The 19,021-nt window shown below is 41.4% G+C and overlaps 1 protein-coding gene across 3 annotated transcripts in view; it reads left to right on the top strand.

Annotated features, from left to right (window-relative positions):
* The window catches only part of BMF (Bcl2 modifying factor), a 141,021-nt gene that overhangs the window by 23,486 nt on the left and 98,514 nt on the right, over window positions 1–19,021 (top strand). The window contains exon 1 of one of the 3 annotated variants that reach the window (XM_073610802.1): window positions 14,995–15,105. The exons of the other annotated variants lie outside the window; for them this stretch is intronic. The gene's annotated coding sequence lies outside the window, so the exon portion shown is untranslated. Of the gene's footprint in view, window positions 1–14,994; window positions 15,106–19,021 lie in introns of those variants that run through there. 3 annotated transcript variants of the gene reach the window in all.

Genomic DNA, 19,021 nt, shown 5'->3' with positions numbered 1-19,021 from the left:
CAAGTTCTGCAAGGATCCAAACAATAATATTGGGATCCACTTAGATGCCTGACTATCAGCTGGCTTAGCTGCTGAGTGCATGAATCAGTCGCTCCCACCCATTCCACAGCCCCGTACTCCAGTGAACGCTGGTGGGGCAGAGCAAAGAGCTGGTGATCGCTCCGGTTCTCGGGCTTCTAGCTGGTGGGGACAACTGCAGCATCGGGTCGATGCTACAGCCATAAACTGTACGTGAGTATGTGTGTTTATTTTTTCCTCACCCACACTTCTCCTATAGAGAGACACTGTCACTTTTGGCCATTCAGGCCTTCAGAGGACCTAATATCGCAGCAAGGTATACTCACCAATGCACGTTACGCATCTGGCTCTGTCTGAGATCTTGCTCCATAACAGAGCAGGGCTTCCAGGTATAGGAGATCATGTGACCTCTTCTATGTGACAGTGGTCCAGCCTCAGCAGTTATTTGCCATGCCTGAACAATGTCTCTAGGAGGGGGCAGTGCTGTCATCCACCCAGGTAAGCTCTAGTAAGATAAGAGTGGACTTGGTGGGCTATTGGTGAGTACAATATGCTGGGGTTTGATGGGGAGGGGATATGAACAGGCACTGTCACTTCATCCTAAATAGGCTGGGGACAGTGTCTTTTTAACATTACAAGTGGAAGCCTTGCTGTATCCCATGGATCATCAGCTGACCAAAGAATTCTAGGAACAAGAGCTCCTATTGGTTTCTGGGAGTATAGAGTTTTTTTGTCACTGCACAAGGCTGAACATGCTAAGGAGGAAGAATAGCCACATCTAAAGGAAGAGTAGCCACACAGTCGCTCCTTTGGCTGTACTTCTCCTGTGAATCACAGGAGTGCAATTCCTTCTGCACTCCTGTGACCCTTTTTTAGCAGAGTGGGCTGAAGCCTGCTGTCAGCTGACGTCACAGAGCCAGTCCAAGCTGGGGCAAGACTGCAATGAAGTCAGGATCCGCCCGCATGTCTGGACTGGCACCTGGCTCAGCCTCTCAGCGAGCCGCTGAGCCTGAGCTGGCTGCTCCTGCCTTCTCCACAGCCCCATGCTCCAGTGAGAGATGGGGGGGGGAGCAGAGAAGGCAGCAGTGACTGACAGTCACCAGCTCTTTGCTCAGGGAGCCCTGAGAACTGAGCGATCTGCAGTGTTTAATTGCTCAGTTCTCAGTCTTAGAGCTGGCGAGGGACAGATGCAGCACACCATACTTCTCTTTTAAGCATGAAGACTACTCTGGGCACCTCTTACTGATTTCTCTCCTTCCCTGAAAGGAATTTGGGTGAGTTTTATCCATAGCTGTAGTGGGAATTTTGTATCTATCCTGGAATCGTATTCTATCAAATTGTCATTTTAGGGCTAATCTCAATATAAGTTACTGGAGTGTACCAGTACTGGCCACCCTCTTGTAGGCACATGTTTAAAACATTATATTTTGTCTATTTGGAGAGGAAAATTTATTTTAATTTCCAGCATAGAAAGCCGTGTGCAGTCAGTGTGACGTCTGACATGTTTCACACAGATGTGCCTAGTCATTGAATATTCCAGACGAGCCATTTGACAGTTTATCAGCGTGATGTATACTGAGCCTGGAATGCATTTAAACAGCACTGAATACCTGATATTGTTAGATGCTGGCTGTTCAGAACTTGATAGCAATAAGAAGTTGATCAATAAAACAATCGCAATAAATCAAGTTGATTAAATTTTATCTTTCCTGATTAACCATTTATTAATATGCTGGGGTTTGGTGGTTGAGGGTTGACAATGATTCCTATGACAATTTAGATTTACTCTCTTTTGCTCCTGACATCAGGAAACTCCATGGTGTTAACAGATCTAGATGACCTTTTTCCAGCCTGTGTGTATGGGATCTAAATATTTTTGTGGTCTTGCTCAGTTACTTTAGATTAAGGTTGCTAAATCTTTTGTTAGCTTTATTGTTTAACCCTTAGTTGACAAATGCTTTGGTTGCAGTTCATTGACCTGAGACAGTTGTCAGCAATGAGTTACATCTCTTGCTGTGGTTAGCCCATGGGTGATCAACACAGATACAGTACATCATTGGTTGGTGTTACCAGCATCAGGACTCTTTACTGGGCAACACAATAACTCTACTGTATCATCTTATGATGGTTAGAATAGATTGTTTAATATATACATAAAGTTTAGGCTAAATTAACATTTTGTGATGGAGTTTTATTATCCATGGATGTGTGTATGTTTATGTGTGTATAAATTTATATAGTATATATAATTTTTTAGGGTACCTTGATTTACAAGGCTGAGATAACATGAAGGTTTACTTGGTTTACCTTAATATGAGTTTTCTGTACTCTTCTGTAGATAGACCTTCCAGAGCTCCTAACATGTTCTGTGGGATGGTATGCTTCCAGTAGCCTGTAGAGTGCCGCTTCTTCTTTGCCTATTATTATCTCACTAGCGCTGTCTTCTGAGCAAGGTAACATCTGGATGGTGTCAGGTCTCAACTCCAGCCCAAACTCCCAACAGTATGTGATGGGAAATCTCAACAGCAGGGTCACAGATTGCAACTAAATACATTACAGAGGATCTGTCCATTCCCCACTTGGTTCAATAAAAAAAAAAAAAACAATTTTGATTGGAGTTCAGTAGTACCACATTGTTCACTGGGCTTTATGTTTGGGAGATTTTAAGCACACCAACTTTGTAATTCTCTGTGTATACTTTTTGTGAAAAAGTATACACAGAGACATAAGAGCAATTCTTAGATAAAATATTATACAAATACAATATATAATGAGCCAATTAGTGACCGCATAAGGTCACATATGAACTCTCCTATAATGGTCTGCTGTATACAATAAAGTTTAAGGACCTAGGAAGGAGATGTGATGGACTTGTATACAGATCCAGGCAGCAAAGAAGTCCCTAAACAAACTAATTTTTTGGGGTTACAAATGGATCTATTTCTCGAGATGGACTTATCCTTCTGTTTGGCGCCATTACATTATGATCTGTGACATGGAATGATGTAACAATGGAAATATATATTTACATAGTTACATAGTTAGACAGGTTGAAAAAAGACACAAGTCCATCCAGTTCAACCAAAAAAAAAAAAAAATACAATCCCATATACACAATCCTATACCTTACACATACCTTACATATAATTCAAAAGAATCCCAAAAGTAAGAATCCCCTAGAATTAGTATAAGATATGAGCAAAACATAAATTAAATGAAAACTGAGAGAAGGCTGTCTTCATTCATGATTCAGGAGGTAAATTGCAGTATTTGGTTTGTATATCTAAAAAGTTCACTCTGAAATGTATACAGTATCTGAGAAGCTCCTTATCTGTTTAGCAGGCTTAACTTGTTCAGTAATAATGAATCTGGGGTTTGATGCATTGTGATATACATAAGCATAGGTGGTTTGGATTTTGTGCAGTACTGAATTCCAAAGTTGTAGGTTCCTGGTGGCTGCTCAACTTTTGTCAAAGGCCTACGCGGTGGTTGTCCTGTCAAAGGTGTATCAACTATAGTAATTGGTCAATGATAACAATGCATTCAAGGGAGATGTTCTCTCCTCTCTTCTCCAATCCTCACCCCCCCATATCTTCCCCATACATACCACCATTTTCCCTTTTTTGACATCCACCTCTTTTTTTTTCCCTCGCATCCCTGCAGTTGCCCATTTGTGCATCTTTAATTTCTATCTCAGGCTACCAAATGGCATCAGCCTTCTGTAATACAGACTTAAATGGTCAATCATCCAAACCCTGAAGAAGGGCAAGGACTTGAAAACCCATCACATATACATTTTACCAGTAAAATTATGATGCTTCTACAATTGTAAATTTGAGACCATTCATGGCTATCCTCACCAATCACTACAGTGGCTGCAGTAGAAAGAAATAACAAATTGAAGTTTTGACTTCTACTTGCGTCATTGCACACTGTGCTTGAATATGTTTCTAGTTAGTGCCTGTTATGTCTCTCTGGATATTATTTTCACTAATGACTCCCGTACTCTTTGATTCACAATTAAAATATATTTATTAATGAATATATGTATTACCTTTTTAGTTTAGTTATTGTTTTCTGGTCTGTGATATAACATCTTAATTTAAGCAGCTTCTGACTGTATTTAACTGTAATTACTTTTGTGTTGCTAAATAACCTTGTGTAGGTGTGTATATCCTATTTGCTTAACTTTTTTCTGTATGTGAAAGACAGCAAGGCTCCTACAGTGGGTGTATTAGGGATCTGCTCTCCTTCATTACAAATGGGTAAGCAAAGGGGGTCTCCAGATCTACAGATATGGACTGTGGAGGACTGATGCACTACAGCAGTGGATTTAAAAAAAAAAAAAATGAAGCCCCACACCAGTAGACTGATTTCCTGTATACAATTCAAGGTCCAATGTTAAATTTTGACTGCTACACAATCAGCTTTGCAGTAGAGATTTGTAGCAGCTACAAATCTCTCCGTTTGTTTTCCCTGGTGATTTGTAGCTGGCTGCACAGCTGCTGTTTTAACTGTCTACAATGCTTTATTAGGAAATGTAATTGAATAAGGCATCATGACCGCGGGTGCTCTAGCCTATTTAACGTAAATACTGGCATTTCCCCCTTTCAGCCAGACAGCCCAGGTGCAGAGTACAGCCTCCCATAGACATAAATGACTTTGCACAGCTGTACTGCAGATTTCCAGTGGTGCTAATGTAAACATGAATATGACGCATGGTCTGCTGTATACCCAAAGTACAGTGATGGGCAGCCATTCATGTCTATGGGAGGCTGTACGTAACACATGGGCTTTCTGCGTGAGTGGGATTCCAAAATTGTTTATTCCACCATAGACACCAATGGTGTCATGGGGGCTAAAACTTTGTCTCAAATTGTTCTCTTCGGTCCTCATAGGACCTCCTGCTCTCTAACTCCCTTGTCACCTGCTCCCATGCTCACCACCGGTACTTCTCCAGAGCCTCTCCCATCCTCTGAAACCTCTTACTCCAATCTGTTTGAATATCTCCTGCTCTGTCCATCTTTAGGCAATCCCTGAAAACCCATCTCTTTAGAGAAGCCTATCCTGCTTCTAACTAACAAACTGTCTTTTTACTTTCTCCATCAGCTCACCCCGCACAATTAGCCATCCCCGCCGGGAGAAGACAGTGATTATCACTAGCTGCCAAAGCAAGCAAATCGAGCAGGCTGGTTGTTCCCAAGTTGATCCATCAACTTGGTACTTTCAGCCATTAGCGGCTCGAATCTCGGCCAGTTCCTGCTGAACCAGCTGAGATTTAAACAATGTATGGCCGGCCTTACCTTATGTATTACTTAACCCTCCCTCTTAAATTGTAAGCTTCAATGAGCAGGGCTCTCTGATCCCTGTTGTATTGAATTGTATTGTAACTGTACTATCTGCTTTCATTTTGGAAAGCACTGCAAAAACTGTTGACGCTGTATACATTTTGTATAGTAATTATAATAACAGTAATAATAATAAAACTGTACCTTCTTCATCAGGGCTTACAATAAAGTGAAGGGAAAGGTCTTTGTTGGTATTATATATTCTGAGGTGGACTATCTGTGAGTGCAAAGGCTTCATCAACTATTGTTTTCAAAACCAAAACTAAAACACACTGAACTGTCACCTTGAGTATCTATGATGGAATAAACGTTTTTGAACTCTAGAAACATTTCCTGGATATTATCTGAAATGCTCTAAAAGGCTAAATACTGTACTCTGTATGACCACATTTCAGGTAACACTGGATCTAGTGGCCCCAATCTATATTTCTGTAAGGCCTCATGCACACAGGATCTTTTCTAAACTCTTCTAGAAGCCTTCCTTCTGGCAGCAGCATTTTGGCGCATTTACAGGTGTCAAACGTTTGGGCATTAATTCATTTCATTAGCCAGAATAAATAATTAATTCTGGCCATTGAAATTAATTAACACTCAAGCACTAAATGCGCCTACCATTAACGTGTTTTTAGTCTAGGTTCACACCTATGCGGTTAATGTGTTTTTCAGATACGTTTTGCAGTGCGTTTTGCTTTTTAAAATTAGGAAGTGTATAAAGTGTAGCGCTATAGGTGTAAATGTAATAAATGAAAAAACAGAGTGAACTAGGTCCAAACCATTACTGGGGGGCCCACGAAAAACAATTAATCAAATTCAAGATTGCATATAAATGACTAAATACAATGAAAATTAAACAAAGTGCCACATACTGTCAAATAAATTAGTATAGTGAGAAAACAATATGAAAAATATAAAAGTGATATAATAGTGAAAAAAATTTTATAGCAAAATGTCCATAAATGTTAGAAAATTATGATCTAAATCAAATTCAACACCCACCACCCAAAAGTCTCTGAAAATTGAATAATGAAAACAATAGTGAAGAACTTCTGCCAAGTGGGTAGATGGAACACCAGGTAAATAAAACATCTAGTGGACCTGGTCCTGACACTCATCTAGATGTTTTATTTACCTGGTGTTCCATCTACCCACTTGGCAGAAGTTCTTCACTATTGTTTTCATTATTCAATTTTCAGAGACTTTTGGGTGGTGGGTGTTGAATTTGATTTAGATCATAATTTTCTAACATTTATGGACATTTTGCTATAAAATTTTTTTCACTATTATATCACTTTTATATTTTTCATATTGTTTTCTCACTATACTAATTTATTTGACAGTATGTGGCACTTTGTTTAATTTTCATTGTATTTAGTCATTTATATGCAATCTTGAATTTGATTAATTGTTTTTCGTGGGCCCCCCAGTAATGGTTTGGACCTAGTTCACTCTGTTTTTTCATTTATTACATTTACACCTATAGCGCTACACTTTATACATTTCCTAATTTTATTTTCCTTTGTCTAAGAGGAGTGTCAGCTGCTTACTGTGTAACCCTTTTTTTTCACACTACTATTGGTGCAGCGCTGTACTCATCTCCCATTGATTCCGTTTTGCTTTTTAAACCCACGTTTTTGGTGCGTTTTTGCATGCAATTTTCATGCATTTTGTGTTTTTTTTCCCCTATAAAAACACTGTATATAGCAGGTTGCTAAGGAGCAGGCTGGGAACTTGGCTGGCACATCCTTAACAACCGATGAAAAAAAAGCAAAAAAAACGGTGAAAAAAATGGTGAGAGGCCTCCCCCAGAAGAAGAATTGCTGGCAAAAACATTCATGAAAAAAGGTGTGGGGTCTCTCCCAGATCCACACCAGGCCCTTCAGGTCTGGTATAAATTTGCAGGGAAACCCGCTAGCGACAGAAAAAAGATTAAAAGCGACTGCAAAGCACTGCTACAGCGGCGCTTTGCCGGAGGTATGGTGGCGCTGCCCATTGATTTCAATGGACAGGGGCGCTTTAGGAGTGGTGAGTTCACCACTCCTAAAGCATTGCAAAGAAGCTGCTGGCAGGACTTTTCCTGATGCCCTGCCAGCGCAGCGCTCCAGTGTGAAAACCCTTGAGCTTTCACACTGGAATGAATGCAGCCGCTCTTTCAGGGCACTTTGCAGGCGCTATTTTTAATGCTATAGTGCCTGCAAAGCGCCTCAGTGTGAAAGGGGTCTTAAAAATCCAAAAATAATGTCCCCCGATGTAGATACATCGTCAATTATGCCACCAGCTGGACCGCCAGGCCCCAAAAAAACCCCTGCCCCTTACCTATTTAAGAACTGTCAGACGGAGGAGCGGGCAGTTTGCGGTTGCGGAGCTTTTTTTTTCCCCGGGTCCAGCGGTCTGGCAGATGGCATGATTGACGATGGATGGCCTGGTATGGTTCAGGAGGGGGTGCTCACTCATCCCCTCTCTTTCTTGACCTGCCAGGCTGCATGCTCGGATAAGGGTCTGGGGGGGGGACCTCATGCCATGTTTTTTCACAATTTTTTTTTGCCGGTAATTCTGTTTTTTACATTCAGCTGATGACTCACCGGTTAATAAGGGTGTGGCAGCCAGCTTCCCGGAATGCTCCTTAGCAACCAGCTATATAGTGTTTTTAACCGCTTCAATACAGGGCATTTTCACCCCCTTCCTTCCCAGACCAATTTTTAGTTTTCAGTGCTGTCGCACGTTAAATGACAATTGCGTGGTCGTGCGACGTTGTACCCAAACAAAATTGACGTCCTTTTTTCCCCTCAAATCGAGCTTTCTTTTGGTGGTATTTGATCACCTCTGCAGTTTTTATTTTGTGCGCTATAAACAAAAGAAGAGCGACAATTTTGAAAAAAACACAGTATTTTTTACTTTTTGCTATATTAAATATCCCAATTTTTTTTAAAAAAAACAAATTTTTTCCTCAGTTTCGACCGATACGTATTCTTCTACATATTTTTGGTAAAAAAAATCTCAATAAGCGTATATTGATTGGTTTGCGCAAAAGTTATAGCGTCTACAAAATACGGGATAGATTTATGGCATTTTTTAAAAAAATTATTATTTTTTTTTTTTTACTAGTAACGGCGGCGATCGCGATTTTTTTTCGTGACTGCGACATTATGGCGGACACATCGGACACTTTTGACACAGTTTTTGGGACCATTCACATTTATACAGAGATCAATGCTATAAAATTGCATTGATTACTGTATAAATGTGGCAAGGAAGGGGTTAACCACTAGGGGGAGACGAGGGGTTAAATGTTTCCTAGGGGAGTGATTCTGACTGTAGGGGGAGGGGATGCACAAGGGGAGGAGACCGATCAGTGTTCCTCTGTACTGGGAACACAGATCGGTCTCCTCTCAACTGACAGGACGTTGATCTGTGTGTTTACATACACAGATCCACGGTCCGGCCCGGTTAACGGGCAATCGCGGGTGCACGCACACCGGGTCCCGAGCAACGCGCCCCCTAGACGGCCAGGAAGCCCAGGTCGTCATATGACGTCCACCCAGGATGGGAGATCCCATCCGTGGACGTCATTTTACTATGGCCGGGTAGGGAAGTGGTTAAAGGGTAGAAAAAGAAAAAAACACACAAAACACTATTGGTATGGGTTGTTACACTTTCCTAATCACTATGGGTTGTTCACTTGACCCCTTTATTCTCTGTCATAGTTGATTCCAAGGTTGTTCATTTTTTCGGTAAATGCAGATAATATAGGGCTGAACAAATCCCAGGAGTTGGTAGCCAGTGCTCTTTAAAAATTACAGCTGGCACCTAAATTTTAAAGTTTTCTCTAGTTATCATCAATGAATCTGACCCCTGAAAAAAGCCTAAAAAACCCTGCTGGCTCTTAGATTGAACAGACTAGCTCCTGAATTCCAGATTAAATTGTCCAGGTTGTGTCCTATATGGGGTTATTTACTAAAACTGGAGAGTGCAAAATCTGGGGCAGTTCTGCATAGAAACCAATCAGCTTCCAGTTTTTATTGCCTCTGGACCACAGTGCCCCACCAGGGATCTTTGGAGGAACCACCAATATATCATTGTGCAAGATGTTTTCTACACTCATCATTAAGGCCCCTTTCACACATACGTTCGTCCATTTTTCATCCATCCGTTGACGGATGAAAAACGGACATCAATGCAATCCTTTGGAAAAACAGATGATCATCTATTTTCATCCGTTTTCATCCTCTTCCCCGTCTTCTTGAACAGATGAAAGCTCTATTTTTCATCTGTCAAAAAAACGGTTCGGACAAAACAACGGATGTTAATTGACAAATGGTCAGTTTTTCATGCGTTTTTGCATTGGTAGTGGATGTAAAAAAAACTGATGAAAACCTGATGAACTGAACTGATGAAAAACTGATGAACTGAACTGATAAAAAAACGGATGAACTGAACTGATGAAATGAACAGACCTGTGTGAAAAGACCCTAAGGGCTCCTTCACACGGACGTGTCCGTGTACGGAGCCCGCTCTGCTCAGCGGGGAATCGATCCCCGCTGAGCAGGCAGATGACAGATTCATCGCTGCACATTGCAGCGACGGACCTGTCAGAGCGCCGCTCTCCCCTATGTGGGATCGGATGATGACGGACCGTAGAGTCTGTCGTCACCCGATCCGATCCGCAGACGGATGGAAAAGTAGGTTTTTCCTCTGTCACACTTTTCGTATCGGAGCGGGATGGATGTCAGCGGACATGTCACCGCTGACATCAGACGCTCCATAGAGGACTATGGAGCGTCCGTTCAGGTCCGCCTAAAAAACTGACAGGCGGACCTGAATGGATCGTCCATGTGAAAGAGGCCTAGCTCTTGTAACTTTGGCTTTATCATTTCACCACTAATGGATTTATGCCTGTACACAGCGGTATCACCTGTGCACGTACAGGCTCAATCTCTGAGAAGTAATATACTCTATATTGTCCATCCATAGGATCACCGGACATATTATCTTTTATATACCTTCTATACAGTTCCTATATATCTAGCTTTGATGCCTTTACGTTTGTTGGTATGTATAGCAGATCCAGTATACACTGGATACTAGCTTATGTACATAAATGTGAGTGTGGTTGCTGCATGTTTTTAGGTATGTGGGTGGGTGTATAGTTATTGTGGTACCTTTTTAAAGTTTACATTTGATATAAGAAAGTGTTTATTTTAATTGAGTCCAGTGTTTTGATGATAGATTTTTTCCTATAATTCATTTTTTCTGAGGTGGTTGAGTAAAATCTGGTTTTTACTCACTCAGTTTTTTCTATATTGTCCTGACCGATATCTCCCACCGTCTTGAATGACTGACTGTTTTAGTAACTTATACGTAGGATATCAAGAATTAGGAGGATGATCTGGAGGGTCAATAATATTAGTGTGTCAGGTGAATTGGACAGCCAATCAAAATGAATGGCACCACATCACACCAATGTATATAACATAGTGTAATGCACAAGTGATTCTGCCCTTACTGTTTTAGCGTAGAGAAATAGGAAGTGCTTGCCTTATGCTAGGCTCCTCTATGTCCAGTCCTAAATTCTGAATTCCTGCCCTTCGAAATGTGAATCCAGGGAAGCGTTACCTGAGTTTTGACAGAATCAAGGCATTGCTGGCTCAGAAAATTAAAGAGAACATGTCAAGACAGTTGACCTAGCTGAGGCTTCCTTCCAGCACTGGAGACCTCTATGGTTTGACTTCCATAGGCAGTGCTAGTGTAGGGCAGAGCATACCTGGGTACAGTGATATGTCTGCTCCAAGCTAGAACAGCCAATGGCAGCTACCAGCGCTGTAGATTAGCCACAGCTATGTCAAGTGACAGCTGTCCTGACAGATTCCCTTTAACATCTAAATACAGAGGACCTGCCTTGGGGTTCTAACAAACAACTGTCAGGGTTTATTCATTCTAAGTAAAACAGATACCTTTTTATATGCAGAAAAATATATCTGATGATCCTGCGATACATATGATGTTCTATGTTTGAATTTTTGCACAGTTTATAAACAGTAATTAGCCTAACCCTTAAAAATAATTTTCCAGAATCAGCATATTCAGCATTGTAAAATACAAGAAAGAAGTAGTGGTGGCAGCATATTTTGCATACATATGTGGTGAACATCTGTACCCACCAGACTCCACCACACATAGTGACTCATTGGTGTAGAGTTGCTCAACTGGCCACACATTTATAGATTACACGGTCTCCTCAGCAGGAGTGAGTCTGACTTTTGTTACGTCTGAGGCACTGGCTAATATGGTGTCCTTTCCTTGTCCTGCACGCATATCCTTTGTATAGATTGATATATTGACACTTTTCTGTCATCCAAGTAAAATGAGGGGAAAATTACTGTAGATTAAAGTGATTGTAAAATCTCTTTTTTTTTATAAATAAAATAACAAACATGTTATACTTACCTGCCCTGTTGCGGTGGTTTTGCACAGAGCAACCCTCCTCTTCTCGGGTCCCGCTTCACTGTTCCTGGGCCCCCCCTCCTGTTGAGCTGCTTGCTGTGGGGGTACCCAAGCCAAGCTGCAGCTCCGTGTGTCCATTCAGACACAGAGCTGCCGTTCGGCCCCACCTCCTCTCTCTCCCGATTGGCTAACTGACTTTGATTGACAGCCATGGGAGCCAATGGCGCTGCTACTGTGTCTCAGCCAATCAGGGAGGAGAGTCCCGGACGGTCGAGGGATTCTTGCACATTGCTGGACAGAGAGGAGGCTCGGGTAAGTATTAGGGGGTGCTGGGGCAGCTGCTATACACAGAAGGCTTTTTATTTTAATGCATAGAATGCATTAAGATAAAAAAACCTTCTGCCTTTTCAACTCCTTTAAGGCCTCTTGCACAGGGATGTGATAATTGACTGATGCTTACAAGTAGGATCTTGCAGGCAGGAAGATCCTGAGTAAGGCCTGGGTCATACTGGTGCGACATATGCTCCAACTTTGGGAGCACATGTCGCATGACATGTACAAATCAGTGGTTCCCTATGAGAGCCATCTTATCTGGTCAGACACAAGTCGGTTCAACTTTGAAAAAGGTTCCTGCACTACTTTGGTCCAACTTTGGTCCATTTTCAGCCTAGTCAATATCATTGAAGTCGAATCAAAGTTGGATCCTCGTCCTAACCATCCGACTTGTGACATCCAACATGGTGATTACAGCAGCAGGAAAAGGAATTTATGTCACACTGGGATTGTTTTGATTGGTAAAAGGACAAGTCGGGACTATCTCGAAGTCGAAGCAAAATCGTATCCTGTTCATTCAAGTCAGATGGAAGTAGGACCAATGTAGGACCAAAGTCATATCAACAGTCATACAACAGTGTGAACCCGTCCTAAGGCCTGTTCAACATAAATTCCGCATCTTTCCTCCAGCAGAGAAGCCCAGCTGCAGCATACAACCTGCCATAGTCATGAATGGCTGTGCACTGCTGCACTCGTGTATACTGTACGCCAGTACTATGGTAGACAAATAAAAAAATAGAATGTTTTCTATTTTTTTGATTGTGCACGTGCGCTGTACCCATGTTTATGAAAGCACTGACATATACCCAAGTACAGCAGTGCACAGGTGAGAGCATGGGAGGCAGTACGCTACACCTGGGCTTCTTTGGTGGGGGAAAATGCCACTATTCTTGAATGGGGTCAGCCAACCGTGTGGAAGAGGCCTAAAAAACCCAAGTTATGTTCTGTAAAGTCTTTGTGTAGACGTTGTGAGCTGGGGGTTGTTAGCTCTCGTGGTAGATGCATTTTTGAAGTGCGTTCATGTCAGTCTGAACTATTATTAAGTGACTGGTAGCCCACTTTTATTATATTTAACAGAAAAAACAAAGTTCCAGCTCCACAAAAACTGATTGCTCACGCAGGGGTTCTTCTCCAGCAAAACACAAATGACAAAAAATACAGAACCACTTGGTTCTTAAGGCTCAGTGAGACTCAGTTGCAGTACTTCAATGCATAGGCCCATTCCTGGCCTCCAAACAGGGTTCTCCAGCTCCAGTAAGACCTGGACCCAGGATTGGAGACTTCTTCCCACCAAAATTTCTTCAAAGTCTCCAAGCTTCAGACTCCAATCCATGATTACTAAACCCTGAGAAAAACGAAATCCCAGTCATCTTCATTCAGACACAATAATCTGGAGAAATAATAATAATACTGGAGAAATTCAAACTGTAACGTAGGGAAGTCTGTGTCATTTCCATCTCCAGGGGCAGGGCCTAATACTGTCGCAACAAATACACATATAAATGACTGCACTCAAGTGTAAAATTTTTCTTTTTTTTATTTACGGCTCCAAATGCATTGTTGTATTATGGATCTTTAGGCAGCTGTGTGCACTGTTCTTTAGACAGCAAATTACTTGTGTTCAGATCAAACAAAGCATTTTTTTCCCCCTGTGTGCAAGAAGCCTTAAAAAGCCTCCTTTTTTTAGTCTTTTAAAGTGATTCTAAACCTGATAAATATGTTATATGCCCCTGCTCTGTGTAATGGTTTTAAATAGAGCAGCCCTGATCTTCCTCTTCTGGGGTACCCCCGCCAGTGTTCCTAGCTCCTCCTCCTTTGGCGAGTGTCCACCATAGAAAGTCACTTCCTATGGGGGCACTTGTGCAGGCTCAATCCCAAGCCCCACTGCCTGCGTCTATAGACACAGACAGTGTGGGTCAACCCCACCCCAAGCTCCCTCATCACAGGATTTGATTGACAGCAGCACGAGCCAATGGCTCTCACTGCTATCAGTCTGCCCTTTGAGGAGTGAAGGAGCCGCTGCTCTCAGGCACAATGCTGGATCAGGATCGAGCTCAGGTATGTATAAGGGGGGCTGGGGGGGGGGGTCCTGGATACAGATTTTTTTTTACCTTAACGTAGAGCATGCATTTAGGTGAAAAATCTTAAGGCTTTAGAACTACTTTAACTCCCATTATTTAATTACACAAAATATGCCAACAGTTTTCCCTATGTATGGCAATATCCTGTGTGTAAGGCCCCTTTCACACCAGCGGACAGATGAGATCCACCTGTCCGTTCTCCAGATGGACCCAATCGGAACACCTGTTTTTCTTTATGGAGCCGGTCCACTAAAAACAGATGGATGGGGATCGAATCAGATGAAAGTCGGATGGAAATGGACAGGCAGTCTGTTTCCATCCAGTCGCCCATAGAGAAAAGCGGGCTGCGTCGGTGTCCACTCTGCATAGCGGACCCACCCCATCTGAAAGGGACCTAAAGCTGTATATGGTTGGTCATGATGAACATTCTGTTTATTGGCATTTTCTTGGATGTAGACATTGCTGGTCTGTTGTCCATACACAAGGGAACATTTTGCAGGGATTTACTTATTCATAATTAACATTATAGCCATACCTGGTATGACAATAACTACAATTAGAATTCTTGAAGTCTGCCCTCAAGTCTATAGCCACAGCAGTCCTGGCCTTATATCGTAAAAAAATTGTTGCCTGCAGATTTTTTGTCTTGTGTTTGAGGTTGTGTATAATGAGGTGAAAACTGAAACCATTTTTCCAGAAACTCATCAGTGACACAAATGAAGTGTGGTACAGACTAGGCCAGATAGCAATCTGCAGCTTTACTTCCTCCCTTGTCACTCATGTAAATATAGAGGGGCAGTCATGTGAGGAGACAGCAATACCGAGAGTGTGTCACTTAGGCCTGCTGCAAGACGTGTCACTGGGTCAAACATTGCTCTCATCTGTAGGTATGTACCTATTTCTATCAAAATGCCATGTCATTTGTTTTAGGTAACTTACAGTCAATCAGTGTGTTTTAGAGCAATTCACGTTTATTAGAAAATGTAGGAGAGGGTGGTGTTTATTGCATGAGTTTTTTGTAAAGCTAAAATTATTTTGCAATTTTTTTAGGTTACTGATTGTAGAGGGGGTATTCCAGGAAAATACTTCAATAACAACTAGCGATACAGTACTACATGTACAACAAAAGGCATGGTAAAATTGAAAAAGTAGTTTTGATGTAAAATCTGGGATGATAAATAAAGGCTGATAACAAGAATAAAAAAAATGACAGCGCGCAAAGATAGGCAAAAAAGCAACATTATAAAAAAATGTAAACAATTAGGTAAGCAGGGAGACAGATGGAAATAGGTAGGAGAGCATGATGCAAGAGACAAAGGGGACAGATGGGGACTAATCAAGATAAAATACAAATCATAGGGCAGAGAAACAGGTGTGTGTGTGTGTGTTTGGTCTGGTTGTCAGTTTGTAAAAATGGAACAATAGGAATAGTCCCTTATTCAGCTTAAATGGGCACCATGATATGTCCAGCATTATGTATGTACCCCCATCCCTCTTACTAAGTTATTGAACCATATCACTTGAATGGGTCTTTTCAGGTACATTTAAAGTGGCCATAGATGGATCGAATTTTGGCCAATTCAGCAAGGACCAGCTAAATTTTGATCCATGTGCGGCCACTGCAGTTAAAGCGGAACTTCAGTCATTTTTTCAACTTTCCATCTATTAAATCTTCTGCCCTTGTTGTTTAACTTTGGATAGTAAAACAGTTTTTTTTCTGCCGGTAAATACCTTATACTGCCCACTTCCTGTTTCTTGTCTGGTACAAAGCCTAGGCCTTATGACATCATGCACAGCTCTCTCTCTCACTCTCATGAGAGTTTGCCAGGAAGGGAGGGGTGGTGAGTCATAAGAGGGCCAATGAGAGCTGTAGAGGTGGAAGTGTGCCTCTGTGTGTCTGTGTAAATCCAGGCAGCAGCTTCAGCGGCTCACAGTTAAAATGGTTGCAGCCAGACTCAGTGGAGGGAGATTTCTGCAGCATATTTGGCAAGTACAGAATTACAGTATATATAAAATAATATGCAAAATGGTCAGAAGGAAGCTTCAGAATGGCAAAGATGTTTTTATTACAGATTATGTGAGCAGACTGCAATTCCTCTTTAAGCAGAAGTCGATCCACCCATGAACTCCTGTTAAATTGCCTAGTCGGATTAAAGCCGTTTGATCAGAGCTACAGCCAATGGCTGCAGTGCTGATCAGTGTATTCAAACAGCAAAGGAGTCCACATCCACCTTCAATGTGTTGATGGGGGAATCAATTCAGTTTTTTTTTGTTTAGCCCACTGGCTGAATGAAAAAAACTGAACCATGTATGGCCAGCTTAAAATTGTATCTGACACAAAAGAGGAAAATCTTATCAACATCTACAGTTTAATTTAGATCATATAAACGATTATATATTGTGCAGCTTGGACCAATGTAACTATGTATATACCAAAGCTCGCTGACCTTGTGGAAGCTGGAAATCACCATTGCAGTCCAGTGATCTCCACTTGCAGCGACTTCCTTGCTGCAGCTCAGCACCAGTGCCATTTAAAGTATACTTTGCATTTATACATTGAATATGCATAGATTGCATATAAGTTAGACCTGGGAAAAAGGTGGCCATGTACTTTAACTATTGTTAATAATTGAAAATGTAGTAGAGACCAATAGAAACAAAGTAACGCATATAAGTACACATCAGCTTGACAATGAGGCACAAAAATACAAAACACAAGCTCCTGACCATTTATTATATAACCAAATAGAACGTCCAATGTCCCAGCTAAGTCCCAACCATGGACTAGCCCAAAATGAAAGATGTTTACCTGTTCTCAATAGGCCCTAATAAAGGATGAATTGTAGGGAGACTGCCTTGTTTCTAAAGTGCATATTCAACATACAGTATATAGTACACTACCCAAAGGTAATGTAGGAAAAATAAAGAAAAAATGTATGGGAAAAAAAACAAAGAAAAGGAAAGAACAGAGGAGAACATTGCAAGCAAGAATGAAAAGAGGGGAGGAAGGTTTGGGAGGCTGAGAGGGCTCAGAAGGTCTCCAATACCCAGGGTAGGGGGCACACAATTCTGTTTGAATAAATCTGCACTAATACAGACATCAGTTAATCACTTACCTAACTCAAGTACAAGTTATTTGAATTGAAATTGAGTAACACGATGAGTATGTGTGCAATCAGTGCACTACCATTTCAGTTGTCCTCCACACAGTATGACATTATTGTATATTTTGAAATTCTGTACATGACCAATTCTATGTCATACCAGTTGAAGCCCTTGTTGAGGGGTGGAACTCTTCCCCTTTAAAACCAAACTGAGAATTTGTATGTGATCATTGACAGAGATGGGTATGTTGGTTTAGAATTATACCACAGATTCAGACATACTAAATGTAAAAAAAAGCAATGTTCATACTGACTTGTGCCTATCATGACAGGTCTCAAAGCAAGAAAAGTGACTACATTTGCTAAGGTATTCCAGGTTTATTAAAAAGACTAATTTGTTTGTTACGGTAATTTGTTTGACTAAAGTGTAGTATACCTGTCCTTTTCTACTGTTCTCTTCTCCTTGATCATTGAGCTTATGGTATACCTACCAACATCACTATTCCCACTCCTTCACTTTTCGACTGAGGCTGCAACTGAAACCGTCAGAAATCATCCACGCTGTATTAGTGCATGTGTGTCATGGCCATCATTCATTTCAGTGAAAAGACAGACTGATTAGCGGGCTAACCACTGGAGTGAATGGCAGTTGCTGTGTGCATATTGCAGTACAGCTTTGTGGTTTTCTGAAGATTTCAGCCACAGGCTGTGTGGTGTCTAGCAGACCTCACAGTGAAGATCTCAGGACAGCAGCAATGGGATTTATTTACTAAAACAGGAGAGAGCAAAATCTGGTGCAGCTGTGCATGGTAGCCAATCAGCTTCTAACTTCAGCTTGTTTAACTAAGCTTTGGCAATAAAACCTAGAAGCTGATTGGTTTCTATGCAGAGCTGCACTAGATTTTGCAATCTCCAGTTTTAGTAAATAACCCCCAATGCGTAGGTAAGTATTTACAGTCAAAATGCTGAAGAGACATGGGGGTTAGAAAAGGATAAAAGCCATAACTGTGCATTAATCAAAAGCGTTAGCTCATTTAATTTTCTCTAATACTTGGCTTGATGGAGTAATGAAGATTCTTTTTTACTGCTTGGCTTGATGGAGTAATGATCCAGCCTTCCATTGAGTGCTCATATGACTGTCTTACTGGAGTCCACAAGCAAGCCTGTTCATTTACCAGCCATGGAATTTGAAATCTAAACAAAAAAAACAGGAGGGCATAAAGGCCTAGGGCATTACAGTACCAAACTACACTTTATTGAAACCATAAACAATAAAAAACATACTCACAAAAATACTGATATAATAGCGTTGCCAACAAATCACACCAAAGAAGGTCCAACTGTGGGTCACCAAGTCCTCACTTCAGAAGGCAAGCTTGTGTACTCGTCCCACAGTTGGACCTTCTTTGGTGACATTGCCCTACAGTTGGACCGTATTTGAGTAACATTGCCTCATGTTTGAGCCTTCTTCGGTGACATTGCCCCTTGTTTGAGCCTTCTTCGGTGACATTGCCCCACAGTTGAACCTTCTTTGTTGTGATTTGTTGACAACACTGTTATATCAGTATTTTAGTGAGTATGTTTTTGTTGCTTATTATTTCCGTATGTATTGTTTGTTAATGCACTAGGCCTTTGCGCTTTCCTGTCTATTTTTACAGATTTCTGTTAAGATTTCCAAGTTTGAAGCAGGCAGCATTGG

This window comes from Aquarana catesbeiana, linkage group LG13 (assembly GCF_042186555.1).
Source record: "Aquarana catesbeiana isolate 2022-GZ linkage group LG13, ASM4218655v1, whole genome shotgun sequence".
Taxonomy (NCBI): Eukaryota; Metazoa; Chordata; class Amphibia; order Anura; family Ranidae; genus Aquarana; species Aquarana catesbeiana.
The sequence above is the reverse complement of the archived record's forward strand: the minus strand, read 5'-3'. Positions and strand labels throughout refer to the sequence as shown.